Below are 26,584 nucleotides of genomic sequence, written 5' to 3' on the forward strand. Positions count from 1 at the left end.
GGAGAAATTTCGAAACCTAAAATAAATAAAATGAAATAAATTATTAATGAAAAGCCCATAAAATACAATTCATTGTCATTTATAATTCTTTAATCTGAAGGATAAATTTATTTGGATTACGTTTCCATCCTAATAGATGCTGAATATTAGATATCTGAATAATATGTGTTTATCTATCTAGAATTATACCTGCCAAATATAGTCTTCTTTTAGTAATAATCAAATGATAATAATAACACCAATAGTAATGATAATAGTTTTCTTTTAAATAGGGTTATTTATAAAGTATTTAACAACACTGGGATTTTCATTTTGCTGTCAAGAAACTGATAATCAAAAAAGTTACTTGGTAATTTAGGACTCCATGGTTACTTGGATGCAAATACGGACTGGTAATCCACTGGTCACAATGAAGAAGTAATCTTTTGAAGAACTAGAACATTTATCATATGTACTATTAACAGATATTACATCATCCCACAAAGTCATCACCGCATTTGGAAACATGCTCTTTTATGACTTATGTCCAATTAAGTGAATACAAATTAAGCACAGCCTATGAGTAATTGAAAAGATTCGAGTCCTTGAGAAAGTAAACACACACATGCAGGCACATACATTGTTAGTTTCTCTTATTCTTTTTAGTCATGTTCTGTCCAGATCTTTGCCTGGATCTTCAGCCTGGTAGTTTTTTCCTAGAGTCAGGTAATCCCTTGAGGAAAAAAGCCACTGCAGAATGTCAACTCATCCTCTGTAGTGCTACTTTCTCCAGAATTTTATCCCATTAAATTCAGGTTGCTTCAGTGGTTCCCTGATGACATATAACTATATATATATATATATATATATATACACATATATATATGTGTATATATATATATATATATACAAATTTAACAATATTTAATAAAGTGGGTAAATTTGAAATTCCAATGTGAAAGCCTCATTGATTGCAGGGGAATTACAGTGATGGACTTTGTCTTCATAAGGCAATGTAGTGAGGAGTTTAAGGTTTAAATATATTGAGGTTGGTGAAGTTTAAGGCAAATATAAACATTACCAATCAATTTGGTACATTGAAACTTAAAGTTTTCTAAGCTCTTCAAGCATTTTCTTTTAAAAGGCACATTTATAAAACTGAGAGCATCCTATCTTTGTATGCTCCTGAATATGTGTTTCAACTTATTTTTAGCAAAGACAACATGGCCATACAGTTTCTATAAATGAACAATTTAATATCAATTATACAAAATGTTGTGAAATAAATACTTTTCAAAAATTATTTATGGCATCTCTATCTAAATTTGAAGGCACTTCACATATCTTTTGCATGACCATACTAATACATCAACAGTATTAGAAACTAAATTACTTAATGGAAATCATAGTAAAGTTCCTATTTAATACCAACAATAAGAATTATGGGTTGCTTTGCTATGTATTTGAAAGTAAACTAAAGTTAAAAAATAGTATTTTCAGAAAAAAATGTCCTATTGTTTTGAAAGTCCAAGACATCTTCTGGTTGTCTATTTATGTCTTGTTGAAATGATTTTTATGTTATGAAGAAAATACATTTGTGTTACCAAATATATTAATTAAAATTAAGAAACTATTGAAACATTATTCTTCATCCTTCCTTCTCTTTAATGACAAAAGGGGACTAGAACATTAAACAAACATCTGACTCAAAATGTTTAGTGATAGTCCTCATCTCTTTCTCTTTCTCTCTGCCACTCGACAGACAATGAAAAAAATTTTATAAGAAAGACAGATACTTAACGGTTGCTTTTACTAATGATATTCTATGAAAAATTCCCCTAAGAGTACTTTTAAAAACTTAATATAGATGATTTCTGAATATCACAATGCATTTTTATAAATGGCATTTAGAAGACAATGTTTTTGTTTAGTGTAAATTGAGTTACATCCTGATGTATAACTTTAAATGTGTGTATTGTAATTGAGAACAGTAGGACCAATACACTGTTCAATAGTATAGAACTTATTTTGTATTGAGAAACACATTTTTGGCTGACATAGTCTGTGAAATGGATACATGCATACTTATCTTTATCCCACTGGAGGTAAAAGAGTGCTACTTTTTTGGATAGAACTTTTTTTTTTTTAATTTTTTTTTCAACGTTTATTTATTTTTGGGACAGAGAGAGACAGAGCATGAACGGGGGAGGGTCAGAGAGAGGGAGACACAGAATCGGAAACAGGCTCCAGGCTCTGAGCCATCAGCCCAGAGCCCGACGCGGGGTTCGAACTCACGGACCGCGAGATCGTGACCTGGCTGAAGTCGGACGCTTAACCGACTGCGCCACCCAGGCGCCCCTGGATAGAACTTTTAAAATATATACATTAACTAGTAGGTACGAGACCCTAAAAGGTACACATGGGAGAAGATGTAGCAAAAACAAAACAAAAACCCAGACATCACCTTGATGTGCTCAACCTCAAATTTCTGAGTTGTTTTAAATACTTGAACAATCCTAAAATGTATAGAGAACACCTAAGGTCCTCATTTTCCAGATCTGTGACATCAACAGTATTAGAAACTAAATTACTTAATGGAAACCATGGTAAAGTGCCTATTTAAAGCAACAATAAGAATTTATGGGTTGCTTCGCTATGCATTTGAAAGTAAACTAAAATTAAAAAATAACATCTTCAGAAAAAAATGTCCTATTGTTTTGAAAGTCCAAGACATTTTCTGGTTGTCTAAATATGTCTTGTTGAAATGATTTTTATGTTATGAAGAAAATATATAGACAGTGACTTACAGGGGAACAGTTCAAAATCCACACTTTTCTGGGAAAAGTATGAGTACTTTAATTTGATACAAAAAGAGATGTCTTTATGCCAAGGCTACTTAAAGAAGTCAAGTGGATATGCTTAGCACATTTCAAAAAGTATTTAATAGAATAAAGTTTATTTTTACTGTGATCTGATTTGAATCAAAGTAAATGCATTTATATTTTGAGGCATGAAGTCCAATCTTTCATCGTTAAGGATGTTTCATTCCCTGTATTCTTTCAGCTACTGTTTATAAAATTTCTAAACTCATTAAAACATCATTTAGTAGGAAGCACATGAATAAGAACATGCAAAAGAAAGTTTAATACTTATTATTATTTTCCATTTATGTTGATTTTGTGTTACCTTAAAATATTATATGAAATTTCTTAATTATGAAGAAATTAAAAATATAATCTAGCATATATTTCAAACATTAAGACAATAGAAAACCATTTTATTATAAAGAGCATAAAGTTGTTCATTATTACCTGGGGTAATTAGGTATTCATATATATTTCCAGGAAAGCTGTATGTTAAATATCAATTCTTACTAGAAAAAAAGCAAAAATTCATAATAGTGTGAAAATTAGGGAAGTTAATTTAAGAATAAATTTCATAAAGATAAGACTACATTCAATTATTATAAGTTAGATCTGTTCAAAATATTTCCTTAAATGTAGATAAATACTATATACACAACTGTAGAAAAAAAACATATATATGTATATATATATATATATATATATATATATATATATGTTGTGCTTTAGTGTGTAATTCACTAGTCTAGACATTAAAATGTAGCAGAGAAAGATGCAGAGAAAGAACAGACATCTTTGAGGAACAATAGTAAATAGCAAATAATCCATTTACTTCTGATTTCACTTTTGCATATATTGTATAGTAATCTTAATAAATGTTCATAAAAATGTAATGGGCTAGCTGATTTTTGTACCCATGAAACTATATAACACTTATATATAATGATGTATCTTCATGGTAAATTATGTTTTTCATATCTGTAAGCTGTTATGTATCATAAGTCAAGATAGGTCACTCATTAAGATACGCTGTGAATCAATTTGTTTTTTGTTTTTTGTTTTTTGTTTGGTATTTAGGGTCAATGGGCTCATTTTATTTATTTATTTATTTTTTTTTATATATGAAATTTATTGTCAAATTGGTTTCCATACAACACCCAGTGCTCATCCCAAAAGGTGCCCTCCTCAATACCCATTACCCACCCTCTCCTCCCTCCCACCCCCCATCAACCCTCAGTTTGTTCTCAGATTTTAACAGTCTCTTATGCTTTGGCTCTCTCCCACTCTAACCTCTTTTTTTTTTTTTTTTTCTTTTTTCCTCCCCCTCCCCCATGGGTTCCTTTTAAGTTTCTCAGGCTCCACATAAGAGTGAAACCATATGGTATCTGTCTTTCTCTGTATGGCTTATTTCACTTAGCATCACACTCTCCAGTTCCATCCACGTTGCTACAAAAGGCCATATTTCATTTTTTCTCCTTGCCACGTAGTATTCCATTGTGTATATAAACCACAATTTCTTTATCCATTCATCAGTTGATGGACATTTAGGCTCTTTCCATAATTTGGCTATTGTTGAGAGTGCTGCTATGAACATTGGGGTACAAGTGCCCCTATGCATCAGTACTCCTGTATCCCTTGGATAAATTCCTAGCAGTGCTATTGCTGGGTCATAGGGTAGGTCTATTTTTAATTTTCTGAGGAACCTCCACACTGCTTTCCAGAGCGGCTGCACCAATTTGCATTCCCACCAACAGTGCAAGAGGGTTCCCGTTTCTCCACATCCTCTCCAGCATCTAGAGTCTCCTGATCTGTTCATTTTGGCCACTCTGACTGGCGTGAGGTGATACCTGAGTGTGGTTTTGATTTGTATTTCCCTGATAAGGAGCGACGCTGAACATCTTTTCATGTGCCTGTTGGCCATCCGGATGTCTTCTTTAGAGAAGTGTCTATTCATGTTTTCTGCCCATTTCTTCACTGGGTTATTTGTTTTTCGGGTGTGGAGTTTGGTGAGCTCTTTATAGATTTTGGATACTAACCCTTTGTCTGATATGTCATTTGCAAATATCTTTTCCCATTCCGTTGGTTGCCTTTTAGTTTTGTTGGTTGTTTCCTTTGCTGTGCAGAAGCTTTTTATCTTCATAAGGTCCCAGTAATTCACGTTTGGTTTTAATTCCCTTGCCTTTGGGGATGTGTCGAGTAAGAGATTGCTACGGCTGAGGTCAGAGAGGTCTTTTCCTGCTTTCTCCTCTAAGGTTTTGATGGTTTCCTGTCTCACATTCAGGTCCTTTATCCATTTTGAGTTTATTTTTGTGAATGGTGTGAGAAAGTGGTCTAGTTTCAACCTTCTGCATGTTGCTGTCCAGTTCTCCCAGCACCATTTATTAAAGAGGCTGTCTTTTTTCCATTGGGTGTTCTTTCCTGCTTTGTCAAAGATGAGTTGGCCACACGTTTGTGGGTCTAGTTCTGGGGTTTCTATTCTATTCCATTGGTCTATGTGTCTGTTTTTGTGCCAATACCATGCTGTCTTGATGATGACAGCTTTGTAGTAGAGGCTAAAGTCTGGGATTGTGATGCCTCCTGCTTTGGTCTTCTTCTTCAAAATTCCTTTGGCTATTCGGGGCCTTTTGTGGTTCCATATGAATTTTAGGATTGCTTGTTCTAGTTTCGAGAAGAATGCTGGTGCAATTTTGATTGGGATTGCATTGAATGTGTAGATAGCTTTGGGTAGTATTGACATTTTGACAATATTTATTTTTCCAATCCATGAGCAGGGAATGTCTTTCCATTTCTTTAAATCTTCTTCAATTTCCTTCATAAGTTTTCTATAGTTTTCAGCATACAGATCCTTTACATCTTTGGTTAGATTTATTCCTAGGTATTTTATGCTTCTTGGTGCAATTGTGAATGGGATCAGTTTCTTTATTTGTCTTTCTGTTGCTTCATTGTTAGTGTATAAGAATGCAACTGATTTCTGTACATTGATTTTGTATCCTGCAACTTTGCTGAATTCATGTATCAATTCTAGCAGACTTTTGGTGGAGTCTATCGGATTTTCCATGTATAATATCATGTCATCGGCAAAAAGCGAAAGCTTGACTTCATCTTTGCCAATTTTGATGCCTTTGATTTCCTTTTGTTGTCTGATTGCTGATGCTAGAACTTCCAGCACTATGTTAAACAACAGCGGTGAGAGTGGGCATCCCTGTCGTGTTCCTGATCTCAGGGAAAAAGCTCTCAGTTTTTCCCCATTGAGGATGATGTTAGCTGTGAGCTTTTCATAAATGGCTTTTATGACTTTTAAGTATGTTCCTTCTATCCCGACTCTCTCAAGGGTTTTTATTAAGAAAGGGTGCTGGATTTTGTCAAAGGCCTTTTCTGCATCGATTGACAGGATCATGTGGTTCTTCTCTTTTTTTTTGTTAATGTGATGTATCACGTTGATTGATTTGCGAATGTTGAACCAGCCCTGCATCCCAGGAATGAATCCCACTTGATCATGGTGGATAATTCTTTTTATATGCTGTTGAATTCGATTTGCTAGTATCTTATTGAGAATTTTTGCATCCATATTCATCAGGGATATTGGCCGGTAGTTCTCTTTTTTTACTGGGTCTCTGTCTGGTTTAGGAATCAAAGTAATACTGGCTTCATAGAATGAGTCTGGAAGTTTTCCTTCCCTTTCTATTTCTTGGAATAGCTTGAGAAGGATAGGTATTATCTCTGCTTTAAACGTCTGGTAGAACTCCCCTGGGAAGCCATCTGGGCCTGGACTCTTATTTGTTGGGAGATTTTTGATAACCGATTCAATTTCTTCGCTGGTTATGGGTCTGTTCAAGCTTTCTATTTCCTCCTGATTGAGTTTTGGAAGAGTGTGGGTGTTCAGGAATTTGTCCATTTCTTCCAGGTTGTCCAATTTGTTGGCATATAATTTTTCATAGTATTCCCTGATAATTGTTTGTATCTCTGAGGGATTGGTTGTAATAATTCCATTTTCATTCATGATTTTATCTATTTGGGTCATCTCCCTTTTCTTTTTGAGAAGCCTGGCTAGAGGTTTGTCAATTTTGTTTATTTTTTCAAAAAACCAACTCTTGGTTTCGTTGATCTGCTCTACAGTTTTTTTAGACTCTATATTGTTTATTTCTGCTCTGATCTTTATTATTTCTCTTCTTCTGCTGGGTTTAGGCTGCCTTTGCTGTTCTGCTTCCATTTCCTTTAGGTGTGCTGTTAGATTTTGTATTTGGGATTTTTCTTGTTTCTTGAGATAGGCCTGGATTGCAATGTATTTTCCTCTCAGGACTGCCTTCGCTGCGTCCCAAAGCATTTGGATTGTTGTATTTTCATTTTCGTTTGTTTCCATATATTTTTTAATTTCTTCTCTAATTGCCTGGTTGACCCACTCATTCGTTAGTAGGGTGTTCTTTAACCTCCATGCTTTTGGAGGTTTTCCAGACTTTTTCCTGTGGTTGATTTCAAGCTTCATAGCATTGTGGTCTGAAAGTATGCATGGTATAATTTCAATTCTGGTAAACTTATGAAGGGCTGTTTTGTGACCCAATATATGATCTATCTTGGAGAATGTTCCATGTGCACTCGAGAAGAAAGTATATTCTGTTGCTTTGGGATGCAGAGTTCTAAATATATCTGTCAAGTCCATCTGATCCAATGTCTCATTCAGGGCCCTTGTTTCTTTATTGATCGTGTGTCTAGATGATCTATCCATTTCTGTAAGTGGGGTGTTAAAGTCCCCTGCAATTACCACATTCTTATCAATAAGGTTGCTTATGTTTATGAGTAGTTGTTTTATATATTTGGGGGCTCCGGTATTCGGCGCATAGACATTTATAATTGTTAGCTCTTCCTGATGGATAGACCCTGTAACTATTATATAATGTCCTTCTTCATCTCTTGTTACAGCCTTTAATTTAAAGTCTAGTTTGTCTGATATAAGTATGGCTACTCCAGCTTTCTTTTGGCTTTCAGTAGCATGATAAATAGTTCTCCATCCCCTCACTCTCAATCTAAAGGTGTCCTCAGGTCTAAAATGAGTCTCTTGTAGACAGCAAATAGATGGGTCTTGTTTTTTTATCCATTCTGATACCCTATGTCTTTTGGTTGGCGCATTTAATCCATTTACATTCAGTGTTATTATAGAAAGATACGGGTTTAGAGTCATTGTGATGTCTGTATGTTTTATGCTTGTAGTGATGTCTCTGGTACTTTGTCTCACAGGGTCCCCCTTAGGATCTCTTGTAGGGCTGGTTTAGTGGTGACAAATTCCTTCAGTTTTTGTTTGTTTGGGAAGACCTTTATCTCTCCTTCTATTCTAAATGACAGACTTGCTGGATAAAGGATTCTCGGCTGCATATTTTTTCTGTCTAGCACACTGAATATCTCGTGCCAGTTCTTTCTGGCCTGCCAAGTTTCAAAAGAGAGATCCGTCACGAGTCTTATAGGTCTCCCTTTATATGTGAGGGCACGTTTATCCCTTGCTGCTTTCAGAATTTTCTCTTTATCCTTGTATTTTGCCAGTTTCACTATGATATGTCGTGCAGAAGATCGATTCAAGTTACGTCTGAAGGGAGTTCTCTGTGCCTCTTGGATTTCAATGCTTTTTTCTTTCCCCAGTTCAGGGAAGTTCTCAGCTATAATTTCTTCAAGTACCCCTTCAGCACCTTTCCCTCTCTCTTCCTCCTCTGGGATACCAATTATGCGTATATTATTTCTTTTTAGTGTATCACTTAGTTCTCTAATTTTCCCCTCATACTCCTGGATTTTTTTATCTCTCTTTTTCTCAGCTTCCTCTTTTTCCATAACTTTATCTTCTAGTTCACCTATTCTCTCCTCTGCCTCTTCAATCCGAGCTGTGGTGGTTTCCATTTTGTTTTGCATTTCATTTAAAGCGTTTTTCAGCTCCTCGTGACTGTTCCTTAGTCCCTTGATCTCTGTAGCAAGAGATTCTCTGCTGTCCTCTATACTGTTTTCAAGCCCGGCGATTAATTTTATGACTATTATTCTAAATTCACTTTCTGTTATATTATTTAAATCCTTTTTGATCAGCTCATTAGCTGTTGTTATTTCCTGGAGATTCTTCTGAGGGGAATTCTTCCGCTTGGTCATTTTGGATAGTCCCTGGCGTGGTGAGGACCTGCAGGGCACTTCCCCTGTGCTGTGGTGTATAACTGGAGTTGGTGGGCGGGGCCGCACTCCGACCTGATGTCTGCCCCCAGCCCACCGCTGGGGCCACAGTCAGACTGGTGTGTGCCTTCTCTTCCCCTCTCCTAGGGGCGGGATTCACTGTGGGGTGGCGTGGCCCGTCTGGGCTACTTGCACACTGCCAGGCTTGTGATGCTGGGGATCTGGCGTATTAGCTGGGGTGGGTAGGCAAGGTGCACAGGGTCAGGAGGGGCAGGCTTAGCTCGCTTCTCCTTAGGTGATCCACTTCAGGAGGGGCCCTGTGGCAGCGGGAGGGAGTCAGATCCGCTGCCGGCGGTTTGGCTCCGCAGAAGCACAGAGTTGGGTGCGCGGAGCGAGGAAGTTCCCTGGCAGGAACTGGTTCCCTCTGGGATTTTGGCTGGGGGATGGGCGGGGGAGATGGCGCTGGCGAGCGCCTTTGTTCCCCACCAAGCTGAGCTCTGTCGTCCGGGGGCTCAGCAGCTCTCCCTCCCTTTGTCCTCCAGCCTTCCCGCTTTCCAAGCAGAGCCGTTAACTTATGACCTCCCAGACGCTAAGTCGCGCTTGCTGTCGGAACACAGTCCGTCAGGCCCCTCCGCTTTTGCAAGCCAGCCTCCGGGGCTCTGCTTGGCCGGTGAGCCGCCCCTCCGCCCCGGCTCCCTCCCGCCAGTCCGTGGAGCGCGCACCGCCTCGCCGCCCTTCCTACCCTCTTCCGTGGGCCTCTCGTCTGTGCTTGGCTCCGGCGACTCCGTTCTGCTAATCCTCTGGCGGTTTTCTGGGTTATTTAGGCAGGTGTAGGTGGAATCTAAGTGATCACCAGGACGCGCGGTGAGCCCAGCGTCCTCCTACGCCGCCATCTTCCCTCCGGTCTCAATGGGCTCATTTTAAGTTTAGGAAGGTTACATGACAGTGTCTTCTAGGATGAACGATAGTAGTCAATCCAAAATTTAAAAAGTGGATATGCAAATTCTGTATCAATAATGTTTAGGGATTAAAGATTAAGAAAATGAAATAAATTCACACACACACACACACACACACACACACACACACTAAATTACCTGAGACCAAAACAACCCTCAGACCGTTTCATAGATATAAGAAATCACTGAGAAGCGAAATTTTAAAAGAACTATTTTTTCTGATGTCTTCAGTACTAAATAGTTGTAAACAATGATAAAATATGTTAAAAATTATATTTGAAATGCTAACTTCTAATTGAATTAAGAAATAGAGATATTTCAAAGATTAAAGAGGTATAGTATATTATGGGATAAAATGAGAACACATTTTCATATAGACATCCATTAAGTGGTTATCACTGGTATCATTTTCTGAGTTGATTAAGTTTTTATAGGTGAGTTTTTAAAATTATGAATCATTAAGTAAATATTTGGTATGTGTAGACACTACAGAAAATGATGTTTAATTTTTAAAACTAAATTTCAAAGAAAATTATTTTCCATGCAATAATTTTTTGCCATGTAATACTTTTACCCATAGCTCTATAATCTGGCACTCTTCATAATTGACAGGAAATGATGAGGGATACTTTAAAAATTATGAAATTATTAGTGATTTTTAAAGTCCTCTATTGAATCTGATGTGCAATCAAGATTGCAAAATAGTGTCCCCAACGCTGTGAAACATTGGGAACATTCAGGTATTCATAATGCTATTATTCTGAGCAAAATACCCTTATAGAAAAAAAACCTAGCATACTTTTTCTCTATTCAAGAGGCATTCTCCCTCTACCTTAGAAAAGGCATAAGCCTTCATCATCCTGATGAAACTATCACTGATCCAATCTCGTTTTATATTTCATATCTTCTACCTTTGATATAATCATAACAGAGAAATAGTTTAGCAATTCTTCTAAAATTATCTATTATCTATGCCAATGTCCACTAGTATAAACAAATGATCTTAGTATGTAGCCTCAGATTAACCTTACTGTATTTTTCTTATGTATTATTAAAATCAATATATATTATTATTCAATGGGAAAAAATGGAGATATTTCCTTTGAAAATTATTAAAATAAGGACAGCAGACAGCTCTTTGACTGTGTATTTGTTTTAAATGAAACTCTTCATGTAGACTCAAATAACTCTAGATAATTTGAATAACTTTAATAAAGTTTTTTTCACTTGCAGAGTACTCTTAAAATTTCTATTAGATTTATTTAACATATATTTATTCAGGGATTTAAATGGTTTTTCTGTCCAAATATTTTCTCTCCAGCTATCTGTATGTTATTTTTTTGCTTGAGGATAGGAGGTTTCGTTAAAAATTGAGAAAAAAAACCTTTTTCCCCCCCACGAGCAAATTTTACTAACCTGTTAATAGCTTGTATTCATTGTATAGGGGTGTGTGTGTGTGTGTGCGTGTGTGTGTGTGTGTGTGTGTGTGTGTGTGTGTGTTTGCGTGTGTGTTAGGACATTCTAAAGATTTGTTTTTTGGAGCATAAATATAACCATTTAGAGAAGAAACTCATGGACTATGATAGATAGTAGAGATCGATAGAGCTGTACATGTAGATGTAGATGTAGCCATAGATGTCTGTATAGGTATTTAAAGTGGGAGGCACCAAAAAAGAGGAAAAGCCTCTAGGTGATTTTATTCTAGAAATATTTTTTGTTGCTTAGTTTCTTCATTCTTTAAAACCTAGCTTTTTTGCATGCGTAAGGGAAATATTCCACTGTTACAACTCCGGGGTAAGAAATAATTTCCCTTAACAACCTTTGGCATTAAAAATATATATGTAAAATATTATATAGAAAAAATGTTCTCAAAACATTCAACTCAAAAAAATAACCATTAAGCCTAACATAAGACTTACAGTCCAAGCTACAAAATGCTGCCAAATATAAGGATTTCATAGTAGCACACTTTTATTTATTTATTTATTTATTTATTTATTTATTTATTTTTTGCCATTGGGCATGACTTTAAATGGAATTAACATGCACCACCCTATATATTTAGTAACAGTTGGTTTAAACATATACAAAAGATTTTTAAATTAATTTGAAATATATCAAAGGAGGATAATTATCTCTACCACCCCAAAACATAATAAGAAAATACTAATTTTTTTCCTACATCTTCCAACTTCATATAAAATATGCTTCTCTGGAATGCGGGCAGTGATTGGTGAGCTATTCTCACTCGGTAGAAGATTCAAATACCTTCTTTTACTTCAAGGAGGAAAAAATAAAGTTAATAGAATAGGAAGCTTGACACTGAAACTGAGAGACAGGGATCTCTAAAGTTGAGAAATTTGGGTGACATAATGTCTCTATGCATTAACTTCATAATAATCCAGCCAACATAATGGTAGTTATAGCAGAATGTATGTTTCCACAAAGGAAAAAGGTATGCTAGAAAATGAAACTTCTAAGAGGAATAATTTTATTTTCTATTTTATATTATGAAGATACATCATCAAACTAGTTCTAGGTATACATTTAAGCTACTATGAACGGCATTAATTAAAAATGATATTCTAATATAACCCATAATCTCAAGTGAATTTAATCCATCACAAAACTCTTTTCATATCCACACACAAACACATAAAGGTACATATACACAAATACACATCTCTGCTAAAATCCAATCCATCAGGTGACTATTCATATCTACATAGGAACATACACATAAGCACAAATAGAAACAAAATTCTAAGGAATATGGAATATTATTGGGAGATGGAAAAATCTCATATTTGGGAGTACAAACAATAATTTATTTATTAGCAAATAATGTGTGAATACTAGTTTCTAAAGTGTTTAAAAATATTATTTGAGCCCGCCTTGGCAGCACATATACTAAAAATATTATTTCGAAGTATGCCATCATATTCTAAGTTTAAGGTCCTAAAAATTAATATAAGGTTAAATAAAGATCTAATTTAGTAAAATATACCTTATAATCATTGACTTAAAAAAAAGTATAGAGTTAATTCTTTTTTCAAAAAACGTACTTATGCATGTAAAACACAACTTTAAAAAGTAATAAATTAATATTACATATATCTGGATAAATTTGTTTAGTGACTTTAATCTTAAGTTTGCTCATCAGAAGTTTGTTATTACATAGAAAATACTATGTTACATTTTTTTGAGGGAAAATCATGCCGGCTTTTAACTATAATTAATCAAATATGACTCAAATTATGAAAAATCTAAATATTGCTATAATTATTATTTAGGTGCAGTATTTGACAAACCTTTTCTTTTCCTTACAGCCTAAAGCACTGTTCAGATGACATCATAACTGTGTCTAACAAAGGGTAAGTTTATTATTATGAACATATTTATGTCAATACATACGCATGTTTGTTAGTGTGATATTTTTTACTTTGTCAGCTATTAAAGGAATGTTAATAGAACATTTGTGTGCACCGCTAATAAGTATACAGATTTGTATACAAAATGCTAGCTTCAAGCACTTTTAGTTTTCTGTTAATTTTAGAATTGTCTGCAATATTAAGTCGAAATGCATTTAGTAAATAAGTTATCACTATATTGTCAATTTCATATCCTTTCAATTTCATCATTTGCTTAGAATAAATGACTATCTAAGAACCATAAGAAACAGATTTCTCTCTTAAATAGTATGACAATACTAATTTTTATATTATTTTATTTATCTAAATTTAGTTATTAATATTATAAAGTATCAGTATATGTTATAAATACCATCTACCTACACTTTTTAGGTTAACTCAATTTTATCTATAAATGGGATGGGGAAATGTATTGTTGCAATCACTCTTCTTGTAACCACCATTATTTGATTCAAGGAAAAAAATGTAACCCTCTTTCTTTCAGGAAAAAAAAAGACCTGTGAAGTAGTGCTTTTCTGCTTAACTATTGTCTTTACCATGGTTTATCAACTTCAGCATTATTGACATTTGTTGTGAGGGTTGTTCTGTTCATTGATGGACTGGCAGTATCCCTGGCCTCTATCCACTAGATAAAGTCAAACCCCCAGTCATGATAATCAGAAATGTTTTCAGACATTTTGTCTACTCCCTGGGGGGCACATTCACCCCTTTAGCTTGGTAACCTCCTTAATGTTTTAAAGTGAAGATAAGAATCAGACAACTGTTCCCAGGCTATACTCCACCTTTAGTTATTTGTTAAAATGACACTATTTTATTTTACATTTGTGCAGAATCTGGAAATATATGGCAGTTGGATAATTGCATTACAGTATGCAATTATGCATACTAAAGTCTGTTGTTTTGAGTCTTCTACACTTTCATGTTATATCAGTTACACACAGATTTTTTTTTCTCCTGAATTGTGACTAAGTTTTGGTTAATTTTGCTTGGTACCTCACAGTAGTTGATGCTCCCAAATGCATGAGGCATTTTCTTGGTTAAAGTGTCAAATCCCTTTGGAGTTTTTAAGTCTATTTTGAGAGAGAGTGAGCATGTGCAAGTGGTGGAGAGGGGCAGAAGGAGGGAGAGAAAGAATCCTAGGCAGACTTAATGCTCAGAGGGGAGCCCAAAGCGGGGTTGAAGTGGAATCATGACCTGAGTGGAAATTAGTAGTCAGATGCTTAACCAACTTAGCCACCCTGGAGTCCCAAGATGTTATTAAGCATTATCATAATGCATTATTCTCCAATTCTTTTTAAAAGTTATTAAGCAGATTTAAATGGTGACCATGATTATTATAATTTGATTGAGAGTAAGGATGCCTGGTAAATATATCACCTATACTTTTAAGAATTCTGTTCATCCGGGAGCGTCTGGGTGGCTCAGTCAGTTGAGCGTCCGACTTTGGCTCAGGTCATGATCTCGCAGTCTGTGAGTTCGAGCCCCGCGTCGGGCTCTGTGCTGACAGCTCAGAGCCTGGAGCTTGCTTCAGATTCTGTGTTTCCCTCTCTCTCTGCCCCTCCCCTGCTCATGCTCTGTCTCTCTGTCAAAAATAAAATTAACATTAAAAAATTAAAAAAAAAAAAAGAATCCTGTTATTCCAGATAATGGAATATCGAGGTAGTTGATAAATAGCACACAGGTTAGCCATTCCTGATGAAAGCCTTTGATTACTTCCAGATTCAGACTTCTAATTCTGAGGAACTGATACATTTTATTTACTATCGCTGACTCTTCTAGTCCAAGAAGTTTACATTTATAATAGTTTCTTGAACGAGTCAGTATAAAAATTCTCTCTCTCATATGTATATATGTACACACATATATATGCATACACATATATATATGTTTACACACATACATTATATATACAAATATCAGTATGTGAATATAAGTATATATTTATATACATATATATGAACATATATAGGAAAATAGTAAATTGATAATTAGTGATACAGTAATTATAAAGTGTCCACTAGAAATGATCCAAGTGCCTAAACACAAACAACTTTGAGGTCCTAGATCTCAATACTGTAGAACTTCCTTTTGCATCTTAACTTAATGCCTAAAATTCTACCAAGAGACTTTAACCTGAAAAGAGGAATCTTATGAGAATTTTGGCATTGGAATATAACATGTAAATATAACACTTAAATTTAATATTTATGAAGCATAGTCATGTTATCCCCATTTATTAAATTTCTCAGAAAATATTGTATTTGCAAGGGAGAATCAGGTCATAAATCTTATCTATTTTGGGTAATGAATATTCCTCAGACTACCTCACCAATGAAGGTGAAATATTACATTGAAAGTAATATCCCTAAATTAATAACTCTGATCAGTTCAGTGAAAGATTATGATTCATGCTGTTTAAAGTCATATACAGAACATATGTTTTAACATAGAAAATATATGCATGTATACATCCCTAAAGTTAAATCATATTACAGATATAGAGCATTACAAGTTTTACCAAAATATCTTTATATGGTACTTGTGTGTATATATAAAGAAAGATTTCATGTGTTTTAGATTAAATTATATGATTTGAATAGTGAATTACCTCCTCACTGAAGTTACTTTTTTTCTTTCTTCTTAGCCTCTAGAAGCTATTAGTCAAACTTTAGGATTTTGAATCAAAGAAATTCTTAAATATTGACATAGAGAGGCATAATTAAACTCTTAAACCTTATCATACATTAGATTTTGTGTAATGAACTAGAACTAGAATATCAACCTAGGAATACCCGATAGCACAAGAATATAGAAGATTCCAATGTGGACAAAAGGGAGTGGTTATGAGGGCAGGAAGATCAAGACCACAGCCTGGGAGGGCACCACTGGCCACAATACAAGTGGGAGACTGGTGACTATATGTAGCATGAAAGTACCACATACCTTTGATTCTGGTAATTCAGCAGACATTCATGAATAGCATCTTAGAGGTTAGAAAATTTAATTCTTATTCAGGAATGTCATTCCAATTACCTCTGCCACAGAAGCAAATACCAAATGTAAAAACAGTACTAGCCAACTCATCAAAACGCATTCCTTCAATTGAAATTGGGGCACATTTTTTTAATTATAAAAAACACATTCTGTGGTTCTGTGGTTCACATTCTACTCAGCAGATATTTGAAACTTAGTTGGAATATATTTTTCATGTAGCAAGAAACCAAACCAATGATAAACAACCAAAATTCAGTGCAGAAAATTTTTGTTTATGCAACATCAACAACATTGGATTTATAGTTAGTGCTTTACAGAAACATTGCTGCTGACACAATACAACAATTAAATTTAGTGGTAAAACCTTTAGTTTCTAATTAAATTCTCATCAAGATGTATATTTCTGAAATACCCATTCCTTTTTATAGAAATAAAAATACTTGCAAACAGTGATCATGCTGTAAAAGAAATAGTGTCAGGAAGATTGCACATTTTTGTCAAGTGGGAAGAAGATAATATATATTGGAAAGCATTTAAGAAGTAGATTATTCTCAGGGTGCCTAGGTGGCTCAGTCAGTTGAATATCCAACTCTTGATTTTGGCTCAGGTCATGATCTCATGGTGGTGAGATCTACCCTCTTCCCTCCCCCCCACCACCCAGCGGGCTGCTTAGGATTCTCTCTCCCTTCCCTTCTGCTCTCAAGCATGCACTCTCTTTCTGTCTCTCTAAATAAATAAATAAACAAATAATAAAAAATATATTTTTCAGACCTTAAATGTATTGTGTGCTCCAAGTACTGTACCTATTGGGCTAGTGGATGCATTGATCTTACCTCATTAAAAAGACATTTATAGAAGGAGGGGGAAGGTAAATGAACGAAATGATTATGGAGGTGTCAAGGTGAAAGCATTCAGTAGAAACACCTGTTCAAATGTCTGCATATGGGACTTTGTTTGGCATATGTAAGGGACAGCAGTGAGTTCAATATGACTGGAGTGGAGTGTGGAAAAGAAAATGTGAGACCAAGTAGGAAATGTCATGAAACAATTGATGGAGAATCTGTTTTGGCAGGGCCATGTAACTCATTCACTAAAGGCTTTGAGATTCATTCTGAGCAAGAAGTGAAACTATTGCAAGCAGGTGTTCAACAGAGACATGATGTGACTAAAATCTTTTACCAGAATCACTTGGTCAGAAGGACACAAGGACATTTGTTTAGCCTCTTAAGACAGTACCCATAGAGAGGCTATTAAAATGTAAAGGAGGATGTGATCATATTCTACGGGGAGAGATGGTTGGGTCTGAGACAAGGGTGGTGACTGGGAGTGGTGATATGTGCTATCATGGCAAAGCTAATATCATTTGCTGAAAGACCATACATGGAGTTGAGAAAGGAGGGGAAAAAAAGAAAGAAAAAGGAGCACTGGAATCTATAAGGATTTATTGCTGAGTAAATGAAAAAATAAAATTTGCATTTACTGAAATGAGAGAGACTTCAGGACAAATAGATATGGAGTTAAGAACTTCATTTTTCATGTGCAAAGTTTGCAATTACTATCAGATACACAAGTAGAAAAGTCAAATTTGTATAAGATATTTGGAACTCAAGGTCAGGAGAGAACTACATAAAATATAAATCCAGGAATTAGCATTTAGAAGGTGAGTAAATTGTTAGACTATGTGAGATGCCTTAGAGAGTGACAATAGATAATACAAAATAATCATGTGAAAGGACTGACACTCCCAAGTTTAGTGATAAGAGTTGTGTTCAACAGTATAGGTGAAGAAAGGATCTCAAGAAAAAAAATAGAGTAATATACTCTATGAAATGCTCCAAAATAGCCAAAGTGAGATTACTGCAATTTGATTGTTGGAATTGACAACATGAAGGTCATTGGTGACTTTGAAAGGAGTTTTAGCGGAGTTTGTGGACTAAAACTAGTGCAAGGGGTCATTATGAAGCTAACAATTATCTACACTTTCAAGAACCTTTCCTGTAAAGAGTAAATAAATGGAGCAGAAGTTAGAGGGGAAATGGGATCAAAGGGGAATTTTTAATATAAAAGAAAGAATTTATTTATACACTGATTTGAATAACACAAAAGAGAATTGGTAGTGGTGGAAAGAGAGAATCAATGCAACAATTTCCTTAGGTAGGTGTGAGGGAATGAGATGTAAAAGCAAGGAGGGGGATATTTAGCGAGTAACATGACATTTATTATTATTGTGTATGCACAAAGAGTAAATTAGTAAGTAATAAATTATTTATTTGCTTTGCCCATAGGAATTAAATGTGTACAAAATAAAGGATTTGATTTTATATGCCTCATCCCACTGGTCTATAAATATGTCTGAGCACTGATATCATTATGGATAGACTTGTCCTAGTCTGCATCCCACTGGTTCTTTATGGAAATTCGGAGGAGAATAAACCAAATAATTTGAGATTCAGCTGCTGTTCTTCATTGTTTATATTTCATGGTCCTTTTTAGATTCAAAAATTAGAACATAATATTTGTATATAGTTTCCTTATTCTCATTAATGTCACATTTCTCTTTTATAACAAGGATACAAATTTTCTTCCTTCTATTTTAAATTCAAAACTGTCTACTTGAAAAGTTTTTTATAAATTACAGTTTCAACATTGTTTTTTTAATGAGAGAGAGAGAGAGAGAGATCAGGGGAGGTGCAGAGGGAGAGGGAGACACAGAATCCAAAGCAGGCTCCAGGGTCTGAGGGGTCAGCACAGAGCCCGACGTGGGGCTCAAACCCACAGAATGTGAGATCATGACCTGAGCCAAAGCCAGACACCTAACTGACTGAGCCACCCAGGTGCCCCTAAATGTTTCAAGTTTTATTTATTTGCTTTGAGAGAGAGGGAGAGAGAGAGAGAGAGACAGAGAGAGACAGAGACAGAGAGACAGAGAGAGAGAGAGACAGAGAGAGAGAATCCCAAGCAAGCTCCACACTGCCAACATGGAGCCTGATGCAGGGCTTGAACCCATGAACAAAGAGATCATCACCTGAGCTGAAATCTAGAGTGAGATGCTTAACTAGCTGAGCCACCCATGTGCTCTTAACCCTTTTAACAGATAAAGAAACTGGAGAGTAGAGAGTATTAGAAAATTACTCAAGTTCACATGCATAATTAGATGATTGGTGGGGCCTGGATTTGAAGTTCTGGAGTCTCCTCCATAGAACTTAACATCCAGAACACACCCACTACTATATTCTTCACTGTGAGATCTTGAAATGTATGGATTCTATTAGGAAAGCTTTATGGATAGGAATGTCTTCCTGTATATTCGATTTATATAGTTTGTTGGTTTTCTTATATAGTTTGATTTATAAGTTTGATGGCTAGTTTTGAAATATTGTATGTGTACTGTGGACTTGATCATTTTAAGAATTATATATTGTTCATTTTCTCTTTAATGTTGTCCCTATTATGGTTTATACTATACCTTATTACCATGCGTTCTAACATTAATATAGCACCAGAAAGCATAACCTTAAAAAAGAATAGAAGTTGGTACATTTTTCTGTTTTTTTAACCATTAAAATAATCTCTTTTTAAAAATAAAAATGAATTAATTCATGTATCCAAAAAACCCAATAAACACAAGTAAGAATAAGTCAATAATACTGATTTTAATTTTGTTGAAACACCTATTTTATGTTAGTGATAGGAACCCCTTATTTGAATTCTATTCATTTTATCTTTAAGTCTATTTACAGTATCTGATAGTTGCTTCTAATTATGTCAAATTCAGATAGGTATATAGGTAGGTAGGTAGGTAGATAGGTACACAGATAGATAGATAGATGATAGATTTATACATACATATGTAATGATCATTACACTAAATGTGTTGTATTAATTATGATTGAAACAGAATAAAGTTTGAATGATTTGAAAATATTTTTTTCTTCTTTGAAATGCTATAAAAGTAAAAAAATGGATTAACATGACAGTCTTTGATGCTGAAAGCTTACACTGGGAGCTTCAAACACTGTCTTATTTCTTTTAGGATATAGGTAAGAATATTTGTTGTATGTCAGATTTTCCCATGTCTACCCACAAGATAATCCCTGTCTCTTTATTTTCTGACCCAATTGTTTAGGATGTTAGATATGATCATAAATTTTAGGATTTTTCAATGACAGCATGATTTTAAGTAAATGAATAAAATATTAATACATAATTTAGAAAGAATAAAATTATTCTAATACTTGTCTGATTCAGTAATTGAATATGACATTGATATTAAGTTCTATTCAAATTAGACACAAACTATTGGAAAGCTTAAAGAAATCTATAATAATGCAAGAATGATCACTTGCTAAGATGAGCACTAGGTATTATATGTAAGTGATGAATAACTAAATTCTACTCCTGAAACCATTATTATACTACATGTTAACTAAATTGAATTAACAAAAGTAGATGCACAAAAATGATAATAATACTTAACTGCAAAATAATGCAATAAGTAAATGGAAAATAAATGTAAATTAGGATTAGGCTACTGCTGATTTCTGTTAAGGGTTTAGGAACTTTATGGCATTGCTGTTATAAACCAGAAAATTATTATCAAATATATTACTTATGCCTGAGACACACATATAAATACACAATACACACACACATAAAAAGATATCTTCTATATATAATTCATAAGATTCTAGTCAATATCATTTTTCTAGTGTGTAAATAAAGATTTAAATGCATGGAAAATCGGAAAGACTACTTTGAGTTTTAATTAGACATCATAAAAGTACTGCTATTCTTGGGAAAATCTATGAATATTTTGTGTGTACGTCTATGAATACACACCTATTTCATGTTATAAGTTGAGTGTGTGGTTAAAAGGCTGAGAGACTGACATACAGACCCTAAGAAGGCAGAAGGAATACTGGTAGAGATCATTGTCCAAATATGGACATTACTAGACATTATCGTCTTACACAAAGCGTTAGATGAAGCCTCTTTCCACCTATCCCACACCCAGCAAAATTAAAGTAATAGGAGGAAACTATCCACATGACTTTCAAGGTGGAAAACAATTTAAGGACATGGATTTATCAATATAAGAATTCAGAAAAGATGAAAATAAAATTAAATGAAAACACCCAAAGCAGAGGAAATTAATATTACTAAGGATGAATCAATTAGTAGAAATCAGAAAGGAATAGAAGTGGAATTACTAACAGAAAAGGAACATAAGGAAATCACAGGAAATATAGGTGAAAATATTCCATGATAGATTGCAACATTGGTCAGATCTCTTTGTCCTGTATTTACTCTTTAATTTGCAATTTCTCCCACTAAAGATGCCAAGATTGTTTTCCTACTCCTTGACTCCTAGGCAGATTTAAACCTAGATTTTAAGGTGTCTTCCATGTTTCCACTTACCTCCTTGGGCTTCTTCTCTCACCATGAGAAGAACATGTCTCATGCTCCAGTAATCTCAGGAGGAAGATAAGATCACTCAACTCAGATCACCAATCACTAGCCAACTCACAGAAGTATGAGCTAAAATAAACATGTACTATTGTATTCAGTTGAGTTTTTATGGACCCTTTTAATGAAAGCGTGATAATAAATAGACATAAAATGCTAAGTAATATCAGGAAGAAGATAATACATGTGAAGGGAAAATATAAAAAATGGTAAGAATAATTGGTATAACCAAATTAGACAACTTGATAAATAGAACAGAAATCATTTCCAAAGCTACGATGCAGGAACACGATCTGGAAATAAAGTTTGTAATAAATCTATAAATTGTGTGCATGAATATATATAAGATAATAATAAAGTAGTGAGATTAAGGTATTCAGGAAGAAGTATGAATGTCCTATTGATAAGTATCATAAAAATACATATTAGACATAGAATGTTCTACCACATGGCATGCCTACATAAATTATTAGAACTGAAGAATGAAGAAAATATTATTTAGTCATCCAGGAAAAATTTTACATGTAGTATAAAAAGGAAAGTCATTATATTTCATTGCATTCTTGAAAAGTTTCATTTTCAGGAAAATGTCTTGAAATTTCTTGAAAGTCACTTCAGTGCTAAAAAGCATTGGACAATGCTTACAAAATCCTAAGGTAAAGAATGTGTGATATGAAAGCATAATATAAACCCTCCAGAATATCAAGCAATGTAAAGAGACAAACATAATAGAACCTTGATTAAATTTAGGAGAACATCGCTCATAGAACCTCTTAGAAAAAAATTATATGTTATAAAACAATGTCATTAATGTAGAGAAGTATTTTTGAACAATTCTGGGTTTATGATGATAATACAAGATGTAAATGTTATAAATTTTATGGTATAATATTTACTATATAACTAACAACATTGAAGAGGATAATCAGGAGAATTAGGGAGACAGGTGAAAGTTTTAATGTCCTCATCTTTTATATAATGTTTGTATTTGAATTCATCTAATACTGGAACATAATTTATGAAATATAATTACTCTAATCCTGACTGTTTTGTTATCTCTATTCTTAATACTAGAATGAATTTTTAAAGATTTTTTAGTCTTTAAAATAGATTTTTAAAAAATTTACTATATTTTTCAATGTTATTCCATCAATTTCTTTTCACTGAATTTAAGTAATATTTGTCCTAAATCACATTATACAAAGTATTTCTTGCTTTATCTCTTGATCTAGGGCATGGTTACATGGGAGTATACTGACAAAGAAGTTCACTTTTCTGTATGCTTAAGATTTTGTACTTCATTTTATATATTTTTTCCTTAATGTAAAAGTTTTAAAAATGTATCTTTTTTAAAAAATTTTTTTTAACTTTTTTTTTTTTTTTTTTTTTTTTGGTTTGAGAGAGAGAGACAGAACGCCAGCGGGGGAGAGCCAGAGAAAGAGGGAGGCACAGAATCCTCCCTTCAGGATCAGGCTTCAGGCTCTGAGCTATCAGCACAGAGCCCTATGCGGGGCTTGAACTCATGAACTGTGAGATTATGACCTGAGGTGAAGTTGGACACTTAACCTACTGAGTCACCCAGGTGCCCCAATGCATTCAATATTTTAAACATACATATTCTAATTGTATGTTCATTTAATGTTTAAGATTGTTAATTCTGAGTAGTAAGATTTATTTTTTCTTTCATTCTTTGTGGTTTTATGCATTGCTTAAATTACAGTAAACACGTGTTTTTTACACAAACTATACAGTATTTTATATCTCAAGTATATGTACAAATAATGACAACTTTAACTGATAATAAGACAGTACATTAACAGTCACACAAGAAGCATGTTATGCTGTATCAAACAAAAAATAGATGTCAATTAGGAAAGAATGACCAGTGAGTGTTATTTACAAGAATGTGAAAGATGGTCAAGAATTTTACATATAGGAATGTCAGAGAGAACACTTGAGTGAAAAGAGTCACAATATTTGTGAATTCTTTAACAAAATAAAAATAGGTTTTGGACACATACCATGTTCAAAACTGTGATGAGCAAACAAATATAAATGCTTTCTGTCCTGAAACAACTTATAATATAGTTTAAAAGACTTCGGTATTTGGCCTAGAGATAAGAAGACTAAGAGAACTTACTGATATTCTTTAAAAAAAAAAAAGTACCTTTATGTGTAAAAGGAAGCATAGTGGTGGGCTGCCCAGATGCCTTCTTATTTTCCCAGCTGTTTGGAGTGTTAACTACTGACAGCTTGCAAGTGAATTGCTCTTACAGGCAGCCTATATCCAGTGATAAAAGCTGAGCCCTCTTGCTTCAATCACAATAACCTTCACACATGTAGTTTCTTGGAATATTCCCCTAATAACCCCATGCCTGCAAATATCTTCCTTATAGTGTGTTTTCTGAGACCCTAACTTATGACAGTAGATACCATGAGTCATCTTAGATGTCACCTCTAAAATGTAATCTTACAGGGGCACCTGGGTGGCTCAGTAGGTTGAGTGTCTGACTTCGGCTCAGGTCATGATTTCACAGCCAGTGAGTTCAAGCCCCATGTCAGGCTCTGTTCTGACAGCTCAGAGCCCAGAGCCTGCTTTGGATTCTGTCTCCCTCTCTCTCTGCCCCTCCCCTGCTCACGCTGTGTTCTCTCTGTCTCTTAAAAATGAATAAATGTTAAAAAATTTTTAAACATAATCTTACAGCTGCATAATTGGTTGCATGGCACTGTGGGTCCTATAATGGCCATTGGTGTACTTACTGCATCTGGAATGCTGTCCTGGTTCAATTGTTAAAACTTTTACAAGAAAAATAAAGTCTAAGGATGACTACTCACAAACTGGTCACAAACTGAAAGTGATAGAGAAAGCCATTGAGCCTCCATGACAATATAGCAATATTCTGAAGGACAAAAGCATTGAGAATCACTTCCATGATTTAATTATAAGGTTGGCCAAACTTTAAAAAAGTTGCTTTTTAAATTTTTTTAATCTATTTTTGAGAGAGAGACAGAGGGAAGGACAGAGAGAGACAGAAACAGACCACAAGCAAGGGAGGGGCAGAGAGAGAGAGGGAGACACAGAATCTGAAGCAGGCTTTAGTCTCTGAGCTGTCAGCACACAGCCAGAGGTGGAGCTTGAACCCACAAACCATAAAATCATGACCTGAGCCGAAGTCAGATGCTTAACCAATTGAGCCACCCAGGAGCCCCCAAAGATTGCTTTTTTAACTCCAGCAAGTCTGAAACACAAACATCAGTGACATGATTGAGAAAGAGTGGAACCCTGAGATTTGGGATGGGGGATTTGGTAACTCCTGGTGCCCTCTCTGGATTTGCACCAGTGTCTATTCCTTCCTATCAGAATTTAGAAACATCCTGTCCCTTTATGTTTAAAAGTAATGTAGAGGTCTTTACATTCAAGGCAGCACTCAACCTCCTTCAGAACTCCTTTATCGTTTCTGCTGGACAATAAATTATATCACAACATAATACTGTTTGGGAAGTATTTGGCCTACTAAAAGAGGAAGTAAGTATATTCCAAAGGTCCTGTCCTGCATGACTGAGGAAACATACAAACTTGCAAAGAGTCAAGAGGATATATGATGGGGCTGGATATTAAGGACTCACACTCAAGGAGAACAGATGATAAATTTGACCAAGAGAGTCTATCTATATGGGAGTATTCTCCTTTGAATCATTATAAAAGCTGGCAAGATCCTGAGAGATAGTGCTAAACTACCAAGTGGCTTTTGGAAGGTTGGAAAAGCCCACAAACTGAGGTATACACAAACTGAAGTATAAATATAACAATATCCTTGGAAAAGATTGAAGGAAGTGATCATAAGGCTTGGAGAAATGGACATAATAGAATGATATACTATATTCAGAAAACCCATATGCTGACTGTATTCTGTGGAAAGATACATTTACCAAAACATCATGGGATGCACCAGTAGGAGGGTCACCATAATCTCTGAGAAGTTAAGTAATAGCTGCCTTTTATAGGTAAGGACTGATGGCAACAGGTGCTGTGGTACCGAGTACCCTTTTAGTATTAAAATTATATAACACAGTAATAGAATTATAAAACACAGAAGACAGGTAGTATTTAAAAATCAAAATTAAGATGTCTGTAGTTATTGTAATGAGCAGCAAGTTTACCCTAGCATCTAAGAGGAGTCTGAACTACCAAAACATGAAAATTACTTAATTTACACAATCAAAACAAAATCAACACTAGATGAGGAGGAGGCTGAAAGAAGCTACTCCAAGAAAAAGTAGCTTTATTGTCCAATTTCTAGATGAGGCCCAGTTCTCAGACCTGGATTCCATATACTGAGGGAGATCCTGGTTTTTCAAGAAGGTATTAATAATAAAAATAGTTAATATCAAAAGGTATTAAAAAGACTGAATAGATACATAAAATGAATTGTCCTCCAGACCTATTACTCTGTGCTTAGGGGAGCAACAGGGGTCATTTGAGAAGCAATAGAATCACTCATGAGATCTCTGACTGTATTACCAACTGTATCTTAGTTCGTTTAGGTGGCTATAAAAAAATTCCATGGACTGAATATCTTATTCACAACATAAATTTATTTTTCACAGTTCTAGAGTCTGAAGTTGTTGCCACATGCTTAGATGAGGACCATCTGCAGGGTGTCATACTTCCTATAGTATAGCAGAAGGGGCAAGGGAGCTCTCTTTAAGGGCATTGATCCATTCTTGAAGGTTCCTCCCTGTGACTAAATCA

The 26,584-nt window shown here is 34.7% G+C and overlaps 1 long non-coding RNA gene across 1 annotated transcript in view; it reads left to right on the forward strand.

Moving 5' to 3' along the window:
- The window catches only part of LOC123599173, an 84,826-nt gene extending 71,510 nt beyond the window's left edge, over window positions 1-13,316 (forward strand). Inside the window, exon 3 of the long non-coding RNA XR_006713023.1 lies at window positions 13,270-13,316. This is a non-coding gene — a long non-coding RNA (uncharacterized LOC123599173). The remainder of the gene's footprint in view (window positions 1-13,269) is intronic.
- The last annotated feature ends 13,268 nt before the right edge of the window (window positions 13,317-26,584 follow it).

Source organism: Leopardus geoffroyi, chromosome A1 (genome assembly GCF_018350155.1).
Source record: "Leopardus geoffroyi isolate Oge1 chromosome A1, O.geoffroyi_Oge1_pat1.0, whole genome shotgun sequence".
Lineage (NCBI taxonomy): Eukaryota > Metazoa > Chordata > Mammalia > Carnivora > Felidae > Leopardus > Leopardus geoffroyi.